This window comes from Lynx rufus, unplaced genomic scaffold (genome assembly GCF_022079265.1).
Source record: "Lynx rufus isolate CCGP_SWC_20201006 ecotype Redwood Valley unplaced genomic scaffold, mLynRuf1.p SCAF_1, whole genome shotgun sequence".
NCBI lineage: Eukaryota > Metazoa > Chordata > Mammalia > Carnivora > Felidae > Lynx > Lynx rufus.
The window spans coordinates 77,445,651-77,461,223 of NW_025814823.1; the positions used below are offsets into that span (position 1 = coordinate 77,445,651).

General features: G+C 43.7%; 1 long non-coding RNA gene across 2 annotated transcripts; it reads left to right on the forward strand.

The window, feature by feature from the left end:
- The first annotated feature begins 1,992 nt into the window (after nt 1-1,992).
- LOC124516477 (uncharacterized) lies at nt 1,993-11,336 on the forward strand. 2 transcript variants are annotated; one of them, XR_006963057.1, is made up of 4 exons: nt 1,993-2,066; nt 5,280-6,051; nt 9,464-9,652; nt 11,293-11,336. It is a non-coding gene; the product is annotated as an uncharacterized LOC124516477 (long non-coding RNA). The 2 variants fall into 2 exon arrangements; XR_006963051.1 differs by lacking the exon at nt 11,293-11,336 and having other exon boundaries at nt 9,464-9,871.
- The last annotated feature ends 4,237 nt before the right edge of the window (nt 11,337-15,573 follow it).

Below are 15,573 nucleotides of genomic sequence, written 5' to 3' on the forward strand. Positions count from 1 at the left end.
TTGAAAAGAGACTTAAGAAATCCAAAATTTCATGGTTTTTAAACTAGACCTGCAGGATTAAGGTAGGTGGGACTGTCCTGCATTTACTTCTGTTGCGATATAGTTTATTCTTACCCTGGATTAGCATCAAGAATGACCTAAGTGAGGGGCGCCTGGGTGGCGCAGTCGGTTAAGCGTCCGACTTCAGCCAGGTCACGATCTCGCGCTCCGTGAGTTCGAGCCCCGCGTCAGGCTCTGGGCTGATGGCTCGGAGCCTGGAGCCTGTTTCCGATTCTGTGTCTCCCTCTCTCTCTGCCCCTCCCCCGTTCATGCTCTGTCTCTCTCTGTCCCAAAAATAAATAAAAACGTTGAAAAAAAAATTAAAAAAAAAAAAAAAAAAGAATGACCTAAGTGAAAATCAAGCGGGCATCTTTTTATGAGAAGTTTAGACGGTTTAAGGAGTGAGATATTGTTGCTACCGCAGCTCAGCAGATGGGCTTTGGCAATGACTTCACTATCATCTGGGCTTGGAGGAAGTGAAGTAGGTGACATCTGAGGGCCAGGTGAAATCTGATACCCACATCTTCGGAACTACTCACACAGGTCGATTGATTTTTGCAGAAATACTCTGTATTTTTTTTGCAATTTGATATTTTTATTTTTTATTTTTTTGGGTCAACCATTTATGAAGGGAATGGAATATGGAAGGTCAAAAGAAGCAAAGTGAGGAGTCTTTGAGTTAAGGGAACCATGATGTACCATCCAGATTCTCTCCTTGTCCAAAGGAAAGAATCCTCGGATCACCACCTCTGGAATTTCTTCCTGCCCAGACCTCAAACTGTGAGTGAGTCCCAGAAAGACAGAGCTAATTGGCTGAAGTTTCTACAGCCACTCAACACTCAGTTCTACCTCCTTCTGTCCTCCCTGTCCTTACTTCCCCACCACCTACTCCCACCAGCTCCAGATAAGAATAAGCCAGTCCGTAGACTTTCATTCAAGAGATGCCAAAATTCCTGATCCAGCTTAGTCTGCGCTGTTTTTTTTTTTTTCTTTTTTTTTTTTAAAGCGCTGCAATTTTAAGCCTGACTTCAGGTTCATGGCATTCTTGGGACCAAGTTGCTGCTCGTGGTGGGGGAACGGGGAAGGAAGGGCTATAGCTTTGCTCTATTTACAGATTCAGCTCTTTACTGACTTCAAAAGCCAATTAAAAAAAAAAAGAAAAAGGAAAAAAAAAACAAAAACAAAAACAGAGCAGACTTCCAGTCATGGTGCTTTAATTTTAGGCTGTTTTTAATCCTGGGGGAATGAAAATTCTCTATTTGGTGATTTCCTTTCTTGCTCAGGGTTTGTACTTTTACAAGGTTTTCCCTTCTTATCAGCCTGGCCACTGTCACAGCTATTGTAACTCAAATGTTAACAAAGGGTAAAAAATTAAAATTAAAAAAAAATCCAAAAGACAAACCCCAAAACCTCTCCAAAACAAAACCACGAAAACAAAAACCAAAAAATAAGAAACAAACAAACAAAAACGATTTCTCTTTGGCATGTTGCTTTGGAAAGGGTGCAGTTCTGGGGACAAACATTGAAACAAGTCCACGGGGGACTGGAATCGAAGGAGCCCACTGTCGTTTTTCTGGAAAACAAATACTGTGCAGATAATCCAAAATGTTTTCAAAGGAGCGACTGTACCAGTGAGTCTTTATATTCTGGAGGACTGAGTTATTCACTCACAATCGTTTCAAGCTTTTACTTCAAATATTTTTAAGGTGTTCCTCAGCCATCAGCCAATATGTCACAAAGTGACATTGGCAAGCACGGGCTCACATCACCCACGGCATCTAGGACCATCTCTTAATTGTTTCTGTTCCAGCTCAGGGTGTATCTTATAGAACCAGAAATAGATTCAAGAAAAGCCTTCGTCAGATGCCCAGCTCACTTTTCCTGTGACACGTGATTTATTCTGGGGACTCATGACCTTTGTTTGCTGTTAAAGGAGTATTTTAGAGTGTGGGGGGATCAGTGTTGGGCTCTGACGATGCGAACCAAGAGGACGCCGCCTGCTTTCAGAGTCTATAGAGGAGAGCCAGGTAATGGGGTACCCAGGGGGATCCACACGGAAGAAAGGCGGGGGCACAGCGTGAGCGCAGGGAGCGGGGCCGTCCTGTCTGTCACGTTGCTCAGAGAAGAAGATGTGATGGGGGCAGGTTTTCTCCTGAAATAACCTTAATGGCAGCGAGGAGGCAGCAAAATGCCAAAGCTTTCCAATCACCGCACACGGCAACCATTCACACACCCCAAAGAATATGGGAATTCTCGTATTTTCACTTGAAAGTAAAGGGAAATTGGCATCCGCTCCCATGTGTTAGACGGGACCCCGCGGGTGTGGCGGGTCAGGCACACGGAAGGAGTGGTGATTTCACAGAGCGCAGACATCTGGCTCGAATGCTTTGCATGCTTTGCCCTCTGTGTCTTGTCCTGCTTCACCCGTGCCTGTGGCACTGCCATGCCGGGGAACGCGTGTGGGTGGTGGCACCCAGGGGCCCGCAGGCCGCATGGGGTGCTGCCACTGGGTTTCCATGCAGGGAGCTGAGCTGGGCCGCAGCGGGGACAGAGTGGGGGTGTGACATCTTTCCCAGCCGGCCCCTCTAATGGTGATGGAGATGAGAGCAAGCATAGGGGGTGGGCAGGGGTGGGGGGCAGAGAGCAGGGGTATGACCTCAGGATGCCTGGGAATCTGGTTCCAGTGGGGCTGCAGATGAAACTCAGAGCCAGAGGTGGGGTATGAGCCTCAGTCAGGAGCTCAATGATGAAAGAGGCAGTGTAAGGAAGAGGAGAGATATTTGAGACGTTTTTAAAGGTTGGAAGCACCAAAACTTACTAAATAATTAGAAAGGGGAGCTAAGGGGGGGCTCCTAGGTGGCTCGGTCGAGAATTGATTCAGTTGAGCATTTGACTCTTGATTTCAGCTCAGGCCTTGATCCCAGGATCATGGGATTGAGCCTTGAGGAGGGCTCTGTGCTCAGCATGGAGCCTACTTGAGATTCTCTCTCTCTCTCTCTCTCTCTCTCTCTGACCCTCTCCCCCACTGGAGTCTTCTCTCTCTTAAAAAAAAAAAAAAAGATGGGGCGCCTGGGTGGCGCAGTCGGTTAAGCGTCCGACTTCAGCCAGGTCACGATCTCGCGGTCTGTGAGTTCGAGCCCCGCGTCAGGCTCTGGGCTGATGGCTCAGAGCCTGGAGCCTGTTTGCGATTCTGTGTCTCCCTGTCTCTCTGCCCCTCCCCCGTTCATGCTCTGTCTCTCTCTGTCCCAAAAATAAATAAACGTTGAAAAAAAAAATTTTTTTTAAAATAAAAAAAAAAAAAAAAAAGAAGGAACAAAGGAGAGGATGAGTCCAAGATAAGAGCAGCAATCGCTTATCTTTACTTTGCACTATCCGAATGCCACGTCTTGCCCTAAGCATTCCCTTCGGGCTGTGTCACTGCGTGCATATTAGAAATCTCTGGAAGCCCATTTCCCCCGATGGATCCATGCTTAAAACTGCTGGGCAGCTCCTGGAGCCATTCACTGAAACAGAGAAGAAGAAGAATCACAAGAGAACTTGACAGTTATTGAGTGCTTACTATAGGTCGGGCAGAATTCTCAGCCCTTTTCAGAAATTGAGGGACTTAATTCCAAATGACTATGACAGTGTCTTATTATTTCCCCCATTTTACAGATGAAGAAACTAAGGCATGGAGAGGCTAGGTGATTTGGCCAAAGTCACACAGCCTGTAAAGCAAAAGAGTCAGGATTTGAACCCAGGCCAATCTGTCTCTCAAGCCCATTTTTTTTTTTTAAAGACTTCATTACACTAGAAGTTTAGAAACGTGGGAGGGACCTTCTCTACCCCTCTATCTCTTTGGATAGAGAGATACCTGCTCTATCCAAAGAGCACGGTCCTCCAGAGAGTTGGGTTTATTGGTTGGAACTCGGAATAGTGTTCTGAGCATGTACCCTGGGGATGTACAGTTGGGAGTTGCTACCTTACAGCTGAATTCAAAACCTGGGAAGTTATGTGGGGTCGCCCAGAGACCACCCTAAGCTGCACGTATGACAGTGACCAAATGATCATACCCGTGACTACCGTGCTCCTTAAAGCCCCTCCAGCTGGCAGAGCACCATCTAAATACCTGATCCGCCGACCCCTGCCCTCTCGCGGAGAAGTTCGCTGTCACCACTCATGTATTAACCTCATAAACATGAACATGTGTTTTCATGCAAAAACACAGGACACTTGATTCTTGGAACTGTATGTATTTTGTCACGGATTTTTATTTTGTCTACCTCCCAGTTTTTTTCTCAAAGATGGAAAATCATACTATCTCGTTCTCGGGGGCTGTGGTGGTTCATGGGATTTCCATTGGAGTGAAATGAAGCACTCAGGCAATTACTTACATAATTAAGGGGAAAATACCATTTGAGATAGCGCAATAGTGGTGGGAAGAGTAATTATTTTTGATATTAAATTATCTCTCAAGTTGTCTCAATTCTCCAGTCTGTGACAATGCCTGCAGCAGCGATATTATCTCTGTGAACAAAATGGAACCTCTTTACAGTGGGCTTGTGGGGTTGCAGTGGGATCGGCAGAAATTCTTGCCGAAAGCCGGCCTTTTTCTCAGAAGGGGGGATGCGAGAACAATGATACTGAACAAAATGAACAAAAATGAACAAAATGAACAAAAATACTATCAGAGGATGCTCCTGACGTTTCAAGGTCAACCCTTGCCTTGACTCTTGATTTCAAGAGTCAAATCTTGACTTGGGTCGTCCGTGAATGGGTCCACACGACGCCGGAATAATCGCTTAGGAGTCTGTACATCCAATGAAATAGTTGTGTGGTTTGTGGCAGGTTGAATTCGGTAAATCAGCTGAATCCCATTTTGTTTTCTTTCTCTCGTGGAGTCATTTACATGGTTTTTAGTGTGCAGAAACATTCTAAATGGAAGTGAGAATCTCAAAATTAGATGTACATTCTTGGAATATTTAAGAGCAGCGCCCACAAGCCTTTATTTTACTTGTTGTTGCTCACTTAATGTTCAGGGTGGATGTTATTCTGCTCACTAGGAAGAAGAGATACTGATTTTGTGAAGGTCGAGGGGACTTCCTCAAGGTCATTCAGCCTTCAGGGATGCAGACAAGATTTTAAGTAAAGTCTTCAATGAGCAATCCAACTTCCTTTTCTGTATCAGAGTATCCGATGCTGCTAGGTAAAGACTTTGTAAATCACAACCCACAGCTTGATAACATGTTTTCTACTTTTAGTTCTTGGTGATTTAGCAGCGCAAGAGGGAAATTGGTGACATGATGGCGATTTGTTTACTGCTAAGACGAGTGCCTTGTGTTTACCTGAGGAGCATACAGTATTTCTAAAAATAAGCACCGCCTTACCTCCGAGGATTCACCCGGTGCTCAGGCCATGACGGGAGCCAATAAACAGTAGCGATAACAGAAGAGGAAAGACCACATTTATTTCAGCCTGTCATGTCAATCAGAGAACTCACTAACCTTTTCTGAAGGAGGCTACTGCTATCAAGGAAAATAGGTTTCGGGGCTGGTAACACACCTCAAGTGACACAGCACATCTGTGACCCGGCGACTTCTGGACTTCCGACAAGCTCTTTGGCAGATAAGCCCTTACACCAGGAGGACCTCATCGTTGGAGTCCGTTTAGCTGTCATCTGTAATAGGGGTCCAATCTTGGCTCTTCTTTTCTTCTTCCCTGTGAAAGAGTAGTAGAAGCAAAACAAAACAAAAGATGCATCCCCACTAAGGAGACTCAGCCTTAAGCCGATCGATATCCGTTGACGTTTAGCATCCGTATCGCAAGGTACTCCAGTGAGAATGGCGCTTCGGACAACATGCACAGAAAATTTTCCATCAGTATGTACAAATCAACTCACGATGTAGTAGGGTGGTCACCGCGTCACTTCCACTGCACGATGACGCCGAGAAGTCATGGAGGGAAAAATACAAGTGCCCCTGGCAACGATGTCCATGTTCTAGTTGAAGACGTTGTTCTGACTGAGAAAAACAGGTTGTCTTCCAAGTTTAATGAGTTCGTTGAAAGTTCTTGTATTTTTTCCCCTGCTTCGCAGAGTCCTCGTTGCCTGAGCTGTGACCCTTTTCTGTTCTTATTTTTAAATTCCTTTCACCATGGATTCTTTCTCGCAGAGGGCTCAGCCGGCTCTTCTGTGACGGATTTGTGCATGCAGTCACAGTTGTGACAGACATTTGCTAATGTCTCTTCTTTGGTGGGAAAATGTAGAATGGATCAACATTCAGGGAATTTTTTTCAGAAAACCCTATTTCCCTGATGCTGTGATAATGATGTTCCTGAATAGCTGATTTTATTGCAGACGGGGTGAGGGAAATTGAGGAACAGAAGCTGAGTCTCTCCCAAGACTCTCATGCACTGACTTGCATGAAGTGATGGTAACAGACCCAAAGGTTCATTTCCGGTTCTCTAAAAATTTGGGGTAGGCATTTTTTTCATCGTTTATTTATTTATTTATTTATGAGAGAGGGACGGCAGGGGAGGGGCAGGGCGAGGGAGAGAGACAGAAACCCACGCAGGACTTGAACCCACAAACTGTGAGATCACGACTTGAGCCAAAGTCAAGAGTCGAAATCAAGAGTCGGACGCTTCACCGACTGAGCCACCCAGACACCCCTGGGTAGGTATTCTGTGCACACACATACACACACATAACTGAATCCACATCTCAAATGTGAGCAGACAGGTCATTTCATACATTCACTGTTGGTTTTCCTATTTAAATTGTATTATAACATCTGCCAGAAACAATGATTGTTATGTTGGTGCTCGAATCAAAACTGTTTTGGCTTTGCCCTGTCTGAAGACCGTTAAGAGTATTTTAAGATCATGTAAACAATCCCAAGGTCTCTAGGAACGAGCCCTGGGAAATACTCCGCAAATTCAGCTATTTTAGTTCTTGTCTATCTACACTTTGTCTATTTCTATTTCCAAACCACGCTCTTTGTTTCTGTCTTATTAAAGATGGCTAGGATTGCCTTTTAGGAGGTTCACATAGAGAAAACGCTGTGCCTTTTATTTGCAAAATTTATCACTTTGTAAATGAAGGAAACAGTGTGATTGTTGCTGGCCCGTACTAATTTGGGCTGTCTTGGAGTGTAAGCTAAAACCTTGGCTCAAACCCTCAAGCCCATTAGCAAACACAAACAAGCAGTGGCTTATGTGTATTTGTATTCAATCCAGTGTTAGTTGTCTGTTTACAAAATATACTTGGTTCCTTGAAACGACTTCCTGGAGCCTTCACACTGGTGTTGGGTTTCTTAGCCAAGCGTACACAATACCCTGGAATTTCAAAAGTCCTGGATTACCCAGCCAGCCAAGAAAGGGTGTGAGTGAAAACAAAGTAGAAAGAAAAAGGACTTCAACAAGAATCCTTTTGACTTGTCGGTGCCTAGAACTTCCCTGAAGGACTCTTAGATGGACTTCATTATTCAGAGAGGCCAAAGGTCACATTCTTAGTTTTTTAAGGCAATACAAATAACCGTTGGTTACTGAAGGCCTGGGCCTTCCCTCTAGTTTCAAAACTGACTTTTATTTCCACCGGTTTGCAGTAGACGTGGGCTAAGTCCCTGGGACAGGGCTCGGCAGGGATCTGACTGGGAGTTTTCAGTGGCTTCCCTTTGTTGTCCTTGCTGCCTGCAGGTGGAAATCAACTCATAATGCTTAGATCTGATTATTCAAGGCAGCGATATGGCCACATTGCTTAGCGATACAAAGATAACTAGCCGAAAAATTAAAGACAAAGGTGCAAAAGTGGTCGTCTCTGGGAAACAGAGTTACTGGAGGAGGCGGATCAGGGAAATATTGTTTTTCTTTCTAAGCCCTGAAGTACCTGCTTGCTGTTTGTCTTTATTATTAAAGACATTATATGTGTTATTTCTATTAAAAATTTAAAAAGAAACATTCTTTTCTTTTATGGGACATCTGGGTGGCTCGGTCGGTTAAGCATCCAACTCTTGATTTGGGCTCAGGTCATGATCTAGAAGTTTGTGAGTTCGAGCCCCGTGTTGGGCTCTGTGCAGATGGCTTGGACCGTGCTTGGGATTCTCTCTCTCCCTCTCTCTGCCCCTCCACTGCTCACGCTCTCCCTCTTTCTTTCCTCTCTCTCTCTAAATAAATAAATATTTTTTAAAAACTTATTAAAAATTTCTTTCTTTTAAACATTTTTTGCCACATGTCTCATTCCATTTTTTAAATATAATTTTTAGGGTGTCTTGATGGCTCAGTCAGTTAAGGATCTGACTTCAGCTCAGGTCATGATCTCACAGTCTGTGAGTTCAAGCCCCGCATCGGGCTCTGTGCTGACAGTTCACAGCCTGGAGCCTGCTTTGGATTCTGTGTCTCCCTCTCTCTCTGCCCCTCCCCCACTCACTCACTCACTCACTCTTTCTCTCTCAAAAGTAAATCAACATTAAAAAATGTCTAAAAAAAATTAAATATAATTTATACCTGTAATTTAAATGCCCAGATTAAGTTATTTATAAATTAAATGATAAATTAATTAATATGTATTAATAATTTATTAAATATTTGTATCTGGGCCCCAGGGGATAGAAAAAGGTCAAGCGCACTGTTATAATACATTGTGTAGCAACGCAGTAGTCGAATGAAGGAGAAAAGGGAATCTGTGATAAGAAATAATGGAAAATGCTGAGCTTTTTTAAGCCTTTTTTTTTTTTACTACTATGGGAAGAATTCAGAATACAGCTTAATAGAATTATTGGAATATATTTTTCTCCCACTTTTATTGTCTCTTTAAAGCACTGTATCATTCTTTGGCTGTATCTATGACATATCATAAACCTAGTTAAGAGTATGTGCTTTGAAAGCAAATAAACTTGAACTTATACAGACCTTCCCCTTGGCCCTATAAGTTCACTCCTCCACCTTGCACAAAGGGCATCTCACACTAGCACCTGCCTTAACAGGGCTGTCGTAAGTATTAAATGGATGATTTATTTCAAGGGCTTCGCACAGAATTAACAGGCAATACATTTTTAATTATTGATAAGAAAAGCAAGTAATTCAGTAATGATGTTGTGCAGGTGACCAAAACATCTACAAAACACATGTGGAAAGGCTGTAATGTGGATCAGATAGATTTCCCTAGATTTCCCGAAGTCACGGAGGCTGGGACAGCACTCCCATCCCTGGGTGAGACGTAACCAAACACGCAGGGTCACTGTGGATCCAAGTGCCTTCGTAAAACACTTGTCGCCAGCGTTCTAGTCCTACAGCCACATTTGCATTTTCTTGCGAAACTGGGCATTTGTAGCACTTGCCCGAATCAGTGCCCGCTAAGTCATTTAAACATTTTGTCCCTAAGGACAAGACTTTCCAGGAATTAAGACCCAACAGAAGATCAGTTTCTTTTCTCCTTCTGGCTTTGCAGGAACAGCTGCATGTTCCCTGTGGCCAAGAAGACGGCAGGGAAGGAAAACCACTTGCCTCGGACCCACTGAGGCTTGTGTCTGCACCAGTTCACAACTCGGCTGTCCTCTTTCCCACCTCGGGCGAAACCACACGATGCTCTCCCACGTTTCCACGTGCTCTCCCACAACTTCAGAGGATTGGGCTCTGGGTGAGATGTGCAGCGGTGACTGTCTCTGTGTCATTTGCACACACACACACACACACACACACATGCACGCACAGGCACATGCCCGCACAAAAACACGTGGGCTCATTGCAATAAAGCACACACGTGTCAGGACTCAACCTTGAAATTCAAAGTCAAATTTTGGCATTTTCTGACTTTGCCTTAAGACTCTCCAGCGTAGAAACCCTGTACATTTTTTATTTTTTGGAGGGAACGAAATGCACGTGGAAAAGTCAAAGGACAGGACTGTGGGCTTTTGTTCAAGGAAGTGTTGGTCACACGCGCATTTCTTGGCGCTTCTTGAAGTACAGAAACATTTGTTCCCAAGACGTGTGTGGTGAAAAATTGCATCTTTACAAACCTCTCGATGGTGCTTTAAGAATCGGGGTACCTAATCAATGACTAGCTCTCACTTTGGCAAGCAGAAAGTATTCCTGGTACTTCACAAGAACTGATTTGCATTCGGGCTATGTCCAAGAGGGTGGCCTGCTACTTGTCACCCCTGCCCTCTGTCCCAGCCTCTGCTGTCATTGTCCCTTTCCCTGGTCTCCTCCCCAGATTTTCAGGCTCTCCTAAGCTGTCCCCACCTCAGTCCCCAAGCCTGGAGCACTCATTACCCACCTCGTATTATTCTGGAAGGAGAGAGTAAAGACAATAAGCTTTAAGATCACTCTGAACAGGGCAGGCGCCCAAAGCAAAGTGGAAGTCTGGGGTCCCAGGGCAGGTGAAGAAATTAGATATAATTTATACCTGTAATTAGTCACTGTCCCCTTCCCTCAGGACCTCCCAGGGTCCCCGCTAGAAGGACTTAGCAATACCCATACGTGTCCAGCGTCCCTGAGCCGGGAGCACAGACCCCACTGCTCTTCCCTCCAAAGCCAACAGAGGCCACCAGGTGTCACAGACTCAAGCGAATCGTTGAGACAGTAGCAGAGAATTAAAATATAAAACGACTACCTCTTCCTAAGCCCAGTATCACTGTGCTTGACATCTGAGGGTCATATGCACACACAGGGACTCACATACGGGTCCAAGATCTTCCTGGCCTTCTCAGTCTCTTTCTGGAGATACATTTTCTTCTGAGGACAGAGCCTTATTGCCAGATTTCTTTAGATCCTATTTAACTGACCAGGCTTTTGACTTGAACACTTGAGTCATACGGTGCCCTGTGGTGTCTAGAAGATTCCTCTTCAATCCAGGACAGACAATCTCGTATGACAGTAGGCTACTGGTAGGAGGAGATCGCATGCGTTGTTCAGGGCCTGCCATGACAAAGTGGCACAGACCGCGTGGCTTAAAACAACACATGCAGGGGCGCCTGGGTGGCTCAGTCGGTTAAGCGTCCGACTTCAGCTCAGGTCATGATCTCGCGGTCCGTGAGTTCGAGCCCCGCGTCAGGCTCGGAGCCTGGAGCCTGTTTCAGATTCTGTGTCTCCCTCTCTCTGCCCCTCCCCCATTCATGCTCTGTCTCTCTCTGTCTCAAAAATAAATAAAAACGTTAAAAAAAAAAACCAACACATGCCATTTCACAGCCTAGAATTTGGAAATAGAAGTATGAGTAGGAACATGCTGTCTTGGGAACCTGCGGGGCCTAATTTTTCCTGGTCTCTTCTGGCTTCTAGTGTTTGCTGACAATGCTCGGAGTTCCTCGGCTGGTAAAATGTGTGTCCCACAGTGTTGTCTCCAGGGCTCTGTCTTTTCGTAAGGACACCAGTCACATGTGAGTAAGGCCCACCCTCCTCCAGTATGACTTCATCTTAGCTTCATGAATTCTGTCTGCGACAACCTTATTTACAAACAAGGTCCCATTCTAACGTGCTGGGGGTTAGGACTTAAACATATTGTCTTTGGGAAGGATACAATTCCCAGAAATTGAGATTTGCTGTCAGTTTTGGTTTCTGCGTGGCAGAGACGGGGTAAAGGAAGTCCTGAGATTCCTTCACGTCAGGCTCAGAAGATAGCTGAACCCTGCCCAAAGCCATCTGTGTTAAGAGATGAAGTCACCCTTCAGAAAGACTCCCGGAGGGTTTCTTGACGAGATACGGTCTATGCAAGACATCTGCGACACCAGTGAGGACCACGGTGAGATTCAGTTATGTAGAGAAGGTACCGGCTCTGGCACCGAGAGAGACCAGACTTCATGCTAAAGTACTGTAGTCTTGAATGCCAGATAGATGGGGACATCCCTCTGGAGGCCAGAGGAGGCAAAGAACACCAATCGCAAGGATCCTGACTCTTAAGTGGTCCTAAGTGCCCCAGCCTTCTCTTTCCTGTCTACCCAAATGCTCTTGAGAAAACGAAAGGGCTTAGAAGTATGTAAGGGACTGCTGCAGTTACTGGATTAGATTGGATTCAAGGCTACTTCATAGCCTTCCGGTGTACAAGTGCAAAAATGTCTCCCTAGGTACCAGGCATATGGTCAACCTACACAAACCTATATGAGATGGTGAAAGGCACTTGCATGCAGATTGGGGCATGTCTTACCCTCCTGGGGATACGTATTCACTCTTCTCTTGCTTTTATAGGTGCATGGGTTGAGCGACTAAGAAGCACAGTTGCAATGCCTCCTCGGGGTCCTTACCTTGGAACCAGGACCGATGGGCAGGCATCCGGAGCCTTGGTACGGCCAAGACTAATGTCCTCATAAGAAGTTTCTTCTCAGTATAGACTTGGGGCGGAGGGCAGAGATAGAATACAGCCAAGAGGGAAAGAAAAGAATGGGGGTCAGACAAGTTTGACCTGGTGGAGTCGAAGTAAGGCTGAACTGAAATGCTAATCAGTAAAGTTGAGAGAGGGCTCAGCAAACGTGTTGTAATGGGGTTAGACGCTCCTACTATCTAGACCCTCTGCCTAGGGAAGGTCGGTTCCTAACAGCAACTGAACTGGACCACGTTCCATAATGATCCACACTCTCCGCACCAAGAATCAAGAAATCAAAGTATCTCAGGGGAGTTAGGATAGAAACACTAATAAGTTTGACTGGCCGTCAATGGGAAAACTGAACCCAATTGATGGAGTCACAATTTAGTGATATTCTTTAAATCCATCATATTTTATTTCATTAGAATTTTTAAAATATCATAAATGTGCCAAGACTTAATTACAGGCTAAATTTAAAAGTTTTAAATCTGACCTGTCAACTCCTTTTTCTTTTTAGTTTGCCAATATACACCCTATGTACAGCATCCACTATCTGTTAAGAGGTGGATAAAGAACCATTTCCCAGTGATGTATTTCTCCAACATTCTTAGGCATAATCTCGGGAATTTTGTACTTGAAGAAAAATTGCGAAAACCTACAAGTGTCTTAAAATTGCAACTTGAAACAGAAAGCGTTTTGTATCCTTAAATACAGCATTTTCTGCCATGCATGCCTCCTGGGTAGGGTTAGTCTCTGCACACATTGTTATGGAAATATTTCCTTCCCTTCACATCTTATTCTTAGTTATGTTCTTTTTGTTCAAACGTTTAAATTTGAGCTAGATTGGGGAAGAAGAGAATTATTATTTCTGACAAATGTTATTTGGAATGAATGATTTCTTTTTTCCCAAGTGTATGTAGGAAGCAAATTTATTTTTTTAAAGGGCACAAAGGCACCCCGAGGCTTAGCAAATAATATTTAAATATTTTGAACATCTATTTATAGTTTATTATTTAAATGTACCTATTCCCCTTAATATCCTAGAGAGAGAAGGAATGTTTATTTGCCCAAGAAGAAATATCCACAGGTGATGTATCTATATATCTATATCATCTATATCATCTATATCTATATCTATATCTATATCTTCACATCTGGATTTAAACATGCTTCTTTCAGAGTGATCTTTTGCTACAGTATCACCTGGGATGCCTATTAAACATGCAGATTCCTGGTCTTCTATACAGAGCTACACAATCAGAACCTTGGGGATAGGGCCAGGAAACATGCCCAAACCTCCCTTCTCCCTGCCTCCATGCTCCAATAAATTCTAATGCAAGAGTTAGCAATCATTTTCTGGGAAGGACTAGAGAGTGCATATTTTAGGGTTTGTGGACTACACTTTCTTTGCTGCAACTCCTAACTCCATCATTGTAGCACACAAAAAGTTATAGACACTCTATAAATCACTGGGCATGGCTGCATTCCTATAAAACTTTATTCATGTACATCGACAATTGAATTCACAAATGTCCAATGCCATGAAATCTTATTCTGCTTCTGACTTAAAAAGAAAATTTGGAAATGTAACAATCATTCTTAGCTCTGGCTTGGGCCAAATGCCCCTCCGCTCCAAGTTGACCTTGACAGTTTGAGGGACGTTTAGGCAGAATGATGGTGCATGATGTAACTGATAGGCATTTATAAATATTTGTCCAGAGGGCAAGATAGTTATGGTATCTTATTACTTCAAAGAGAAGAGTACACCGGTTCTTTCTTACTTAGCCATGCTACATTTTTAGCAAAAGGTTAATAACTTCGACTAATAATTTGTGTATGTTCAATTCTTACAGCTCTTATGAATGAATAGCAACATTTTCTCAACCAATACATCAAACAGATTAAAATAAGTGGCTACGGTCTCACATCTTATGCCTTTTCTGGCCACGGGTGAAGGACAGTGGTGCAGCTTGTGATAACACCATGATCGCGAGGTGATATTCTGGACCAATCCATTCCCGCGGAGTCACGAGAGCAGTAACGTGGGGCACCATTTCACGATAACAACACTTTTTCCCTCGTGTTTCCAAATCTTCTCTGCTACTGTCACTTCAAAAGACCGTCCTTGTCTTGTGGATTCATGGGTAACAGGATGACTCAATGAGATATGAATGTGCCGTGTTTCCCTGTGTTTTTCCCATCTCCACTGAGAAAGCCACACTGAGGTTTCTATTATGAAGCCTGAAGCAGAAGTTACCCGCAGACACCCAATCCTGGTCTTATATTCTAAAACCTTTGCTTGTTGAGAGGATGTTGTTGGTTTGTTCTAGACGTGAGGGGAAAGGAGATCATGTCTTGCCTGGAGAAGAAACTAAAGCAAAGAGGGCCGAAGAATTTGCAGAACTAGAGGGGTGAGACCATGTCTTATCTCTTATAGGATGCAGGGAAAAGGGAAGACTTGGAAGAGAATGGATATATTGGGCATCTTATAGAATGATGTCACCACCAATCCTTGACCCAAATCCCAGAACCCAAGCTTGACCCCAAAGAGATAGCCCACAAATCCTGCTGTTTTGGGCCACGAGCCTATCAGTCGTGACCAGAATGGACAGATGACCAGAGGAACTCTTGGGTTATTCAAACCTCCATATTCACACAAATCTGGAAGCAGAGAGCTAACGATAGGGCATCTCCACCTTGGCGAATGGGATTAGGAGTTAGATTCAATAAGATTGGAAGAAAATTCATCCCTACTGGATTAGGAGTTAGATTCAATAAGATTGGAAGAAAATTCATCCCTACTCAAGTTATTTGTTTAGCAGTTGAGTATAATTTAGATTTTGTTTATCTGCTTTCTGGTAACAATTATTTTGACCTACGTTTTATCCACATCATTAATTCCATGTCAGCAATCTCAGAAATTTTGGGCATAACAATCAATTTGAGTAGAGTGACTTATTTCATTTGCTGAAGAAAAATATGATATTTATGCAACAAAGCTTAATAATATGAACAACTCAGAATAGGGAACTCTGATCTGATTCTTATATTTCTATGATATTGAGTGCTACTATGAGGTACGACTGAAAAAAGGAAGAGTGGGTAGTTTAGTAGGGATGATGAGGTCTTGGCAATGAAGATAGTAGACAAGATTCTTGCACAGGTGAAGTTGAATGAATGGTTATTTATTTATTTATTTATTTATTATTTTACTGCTTATTTATTTTTGAGAGACAGAGAGAAATAGAGTGTGAGCAGGGGAG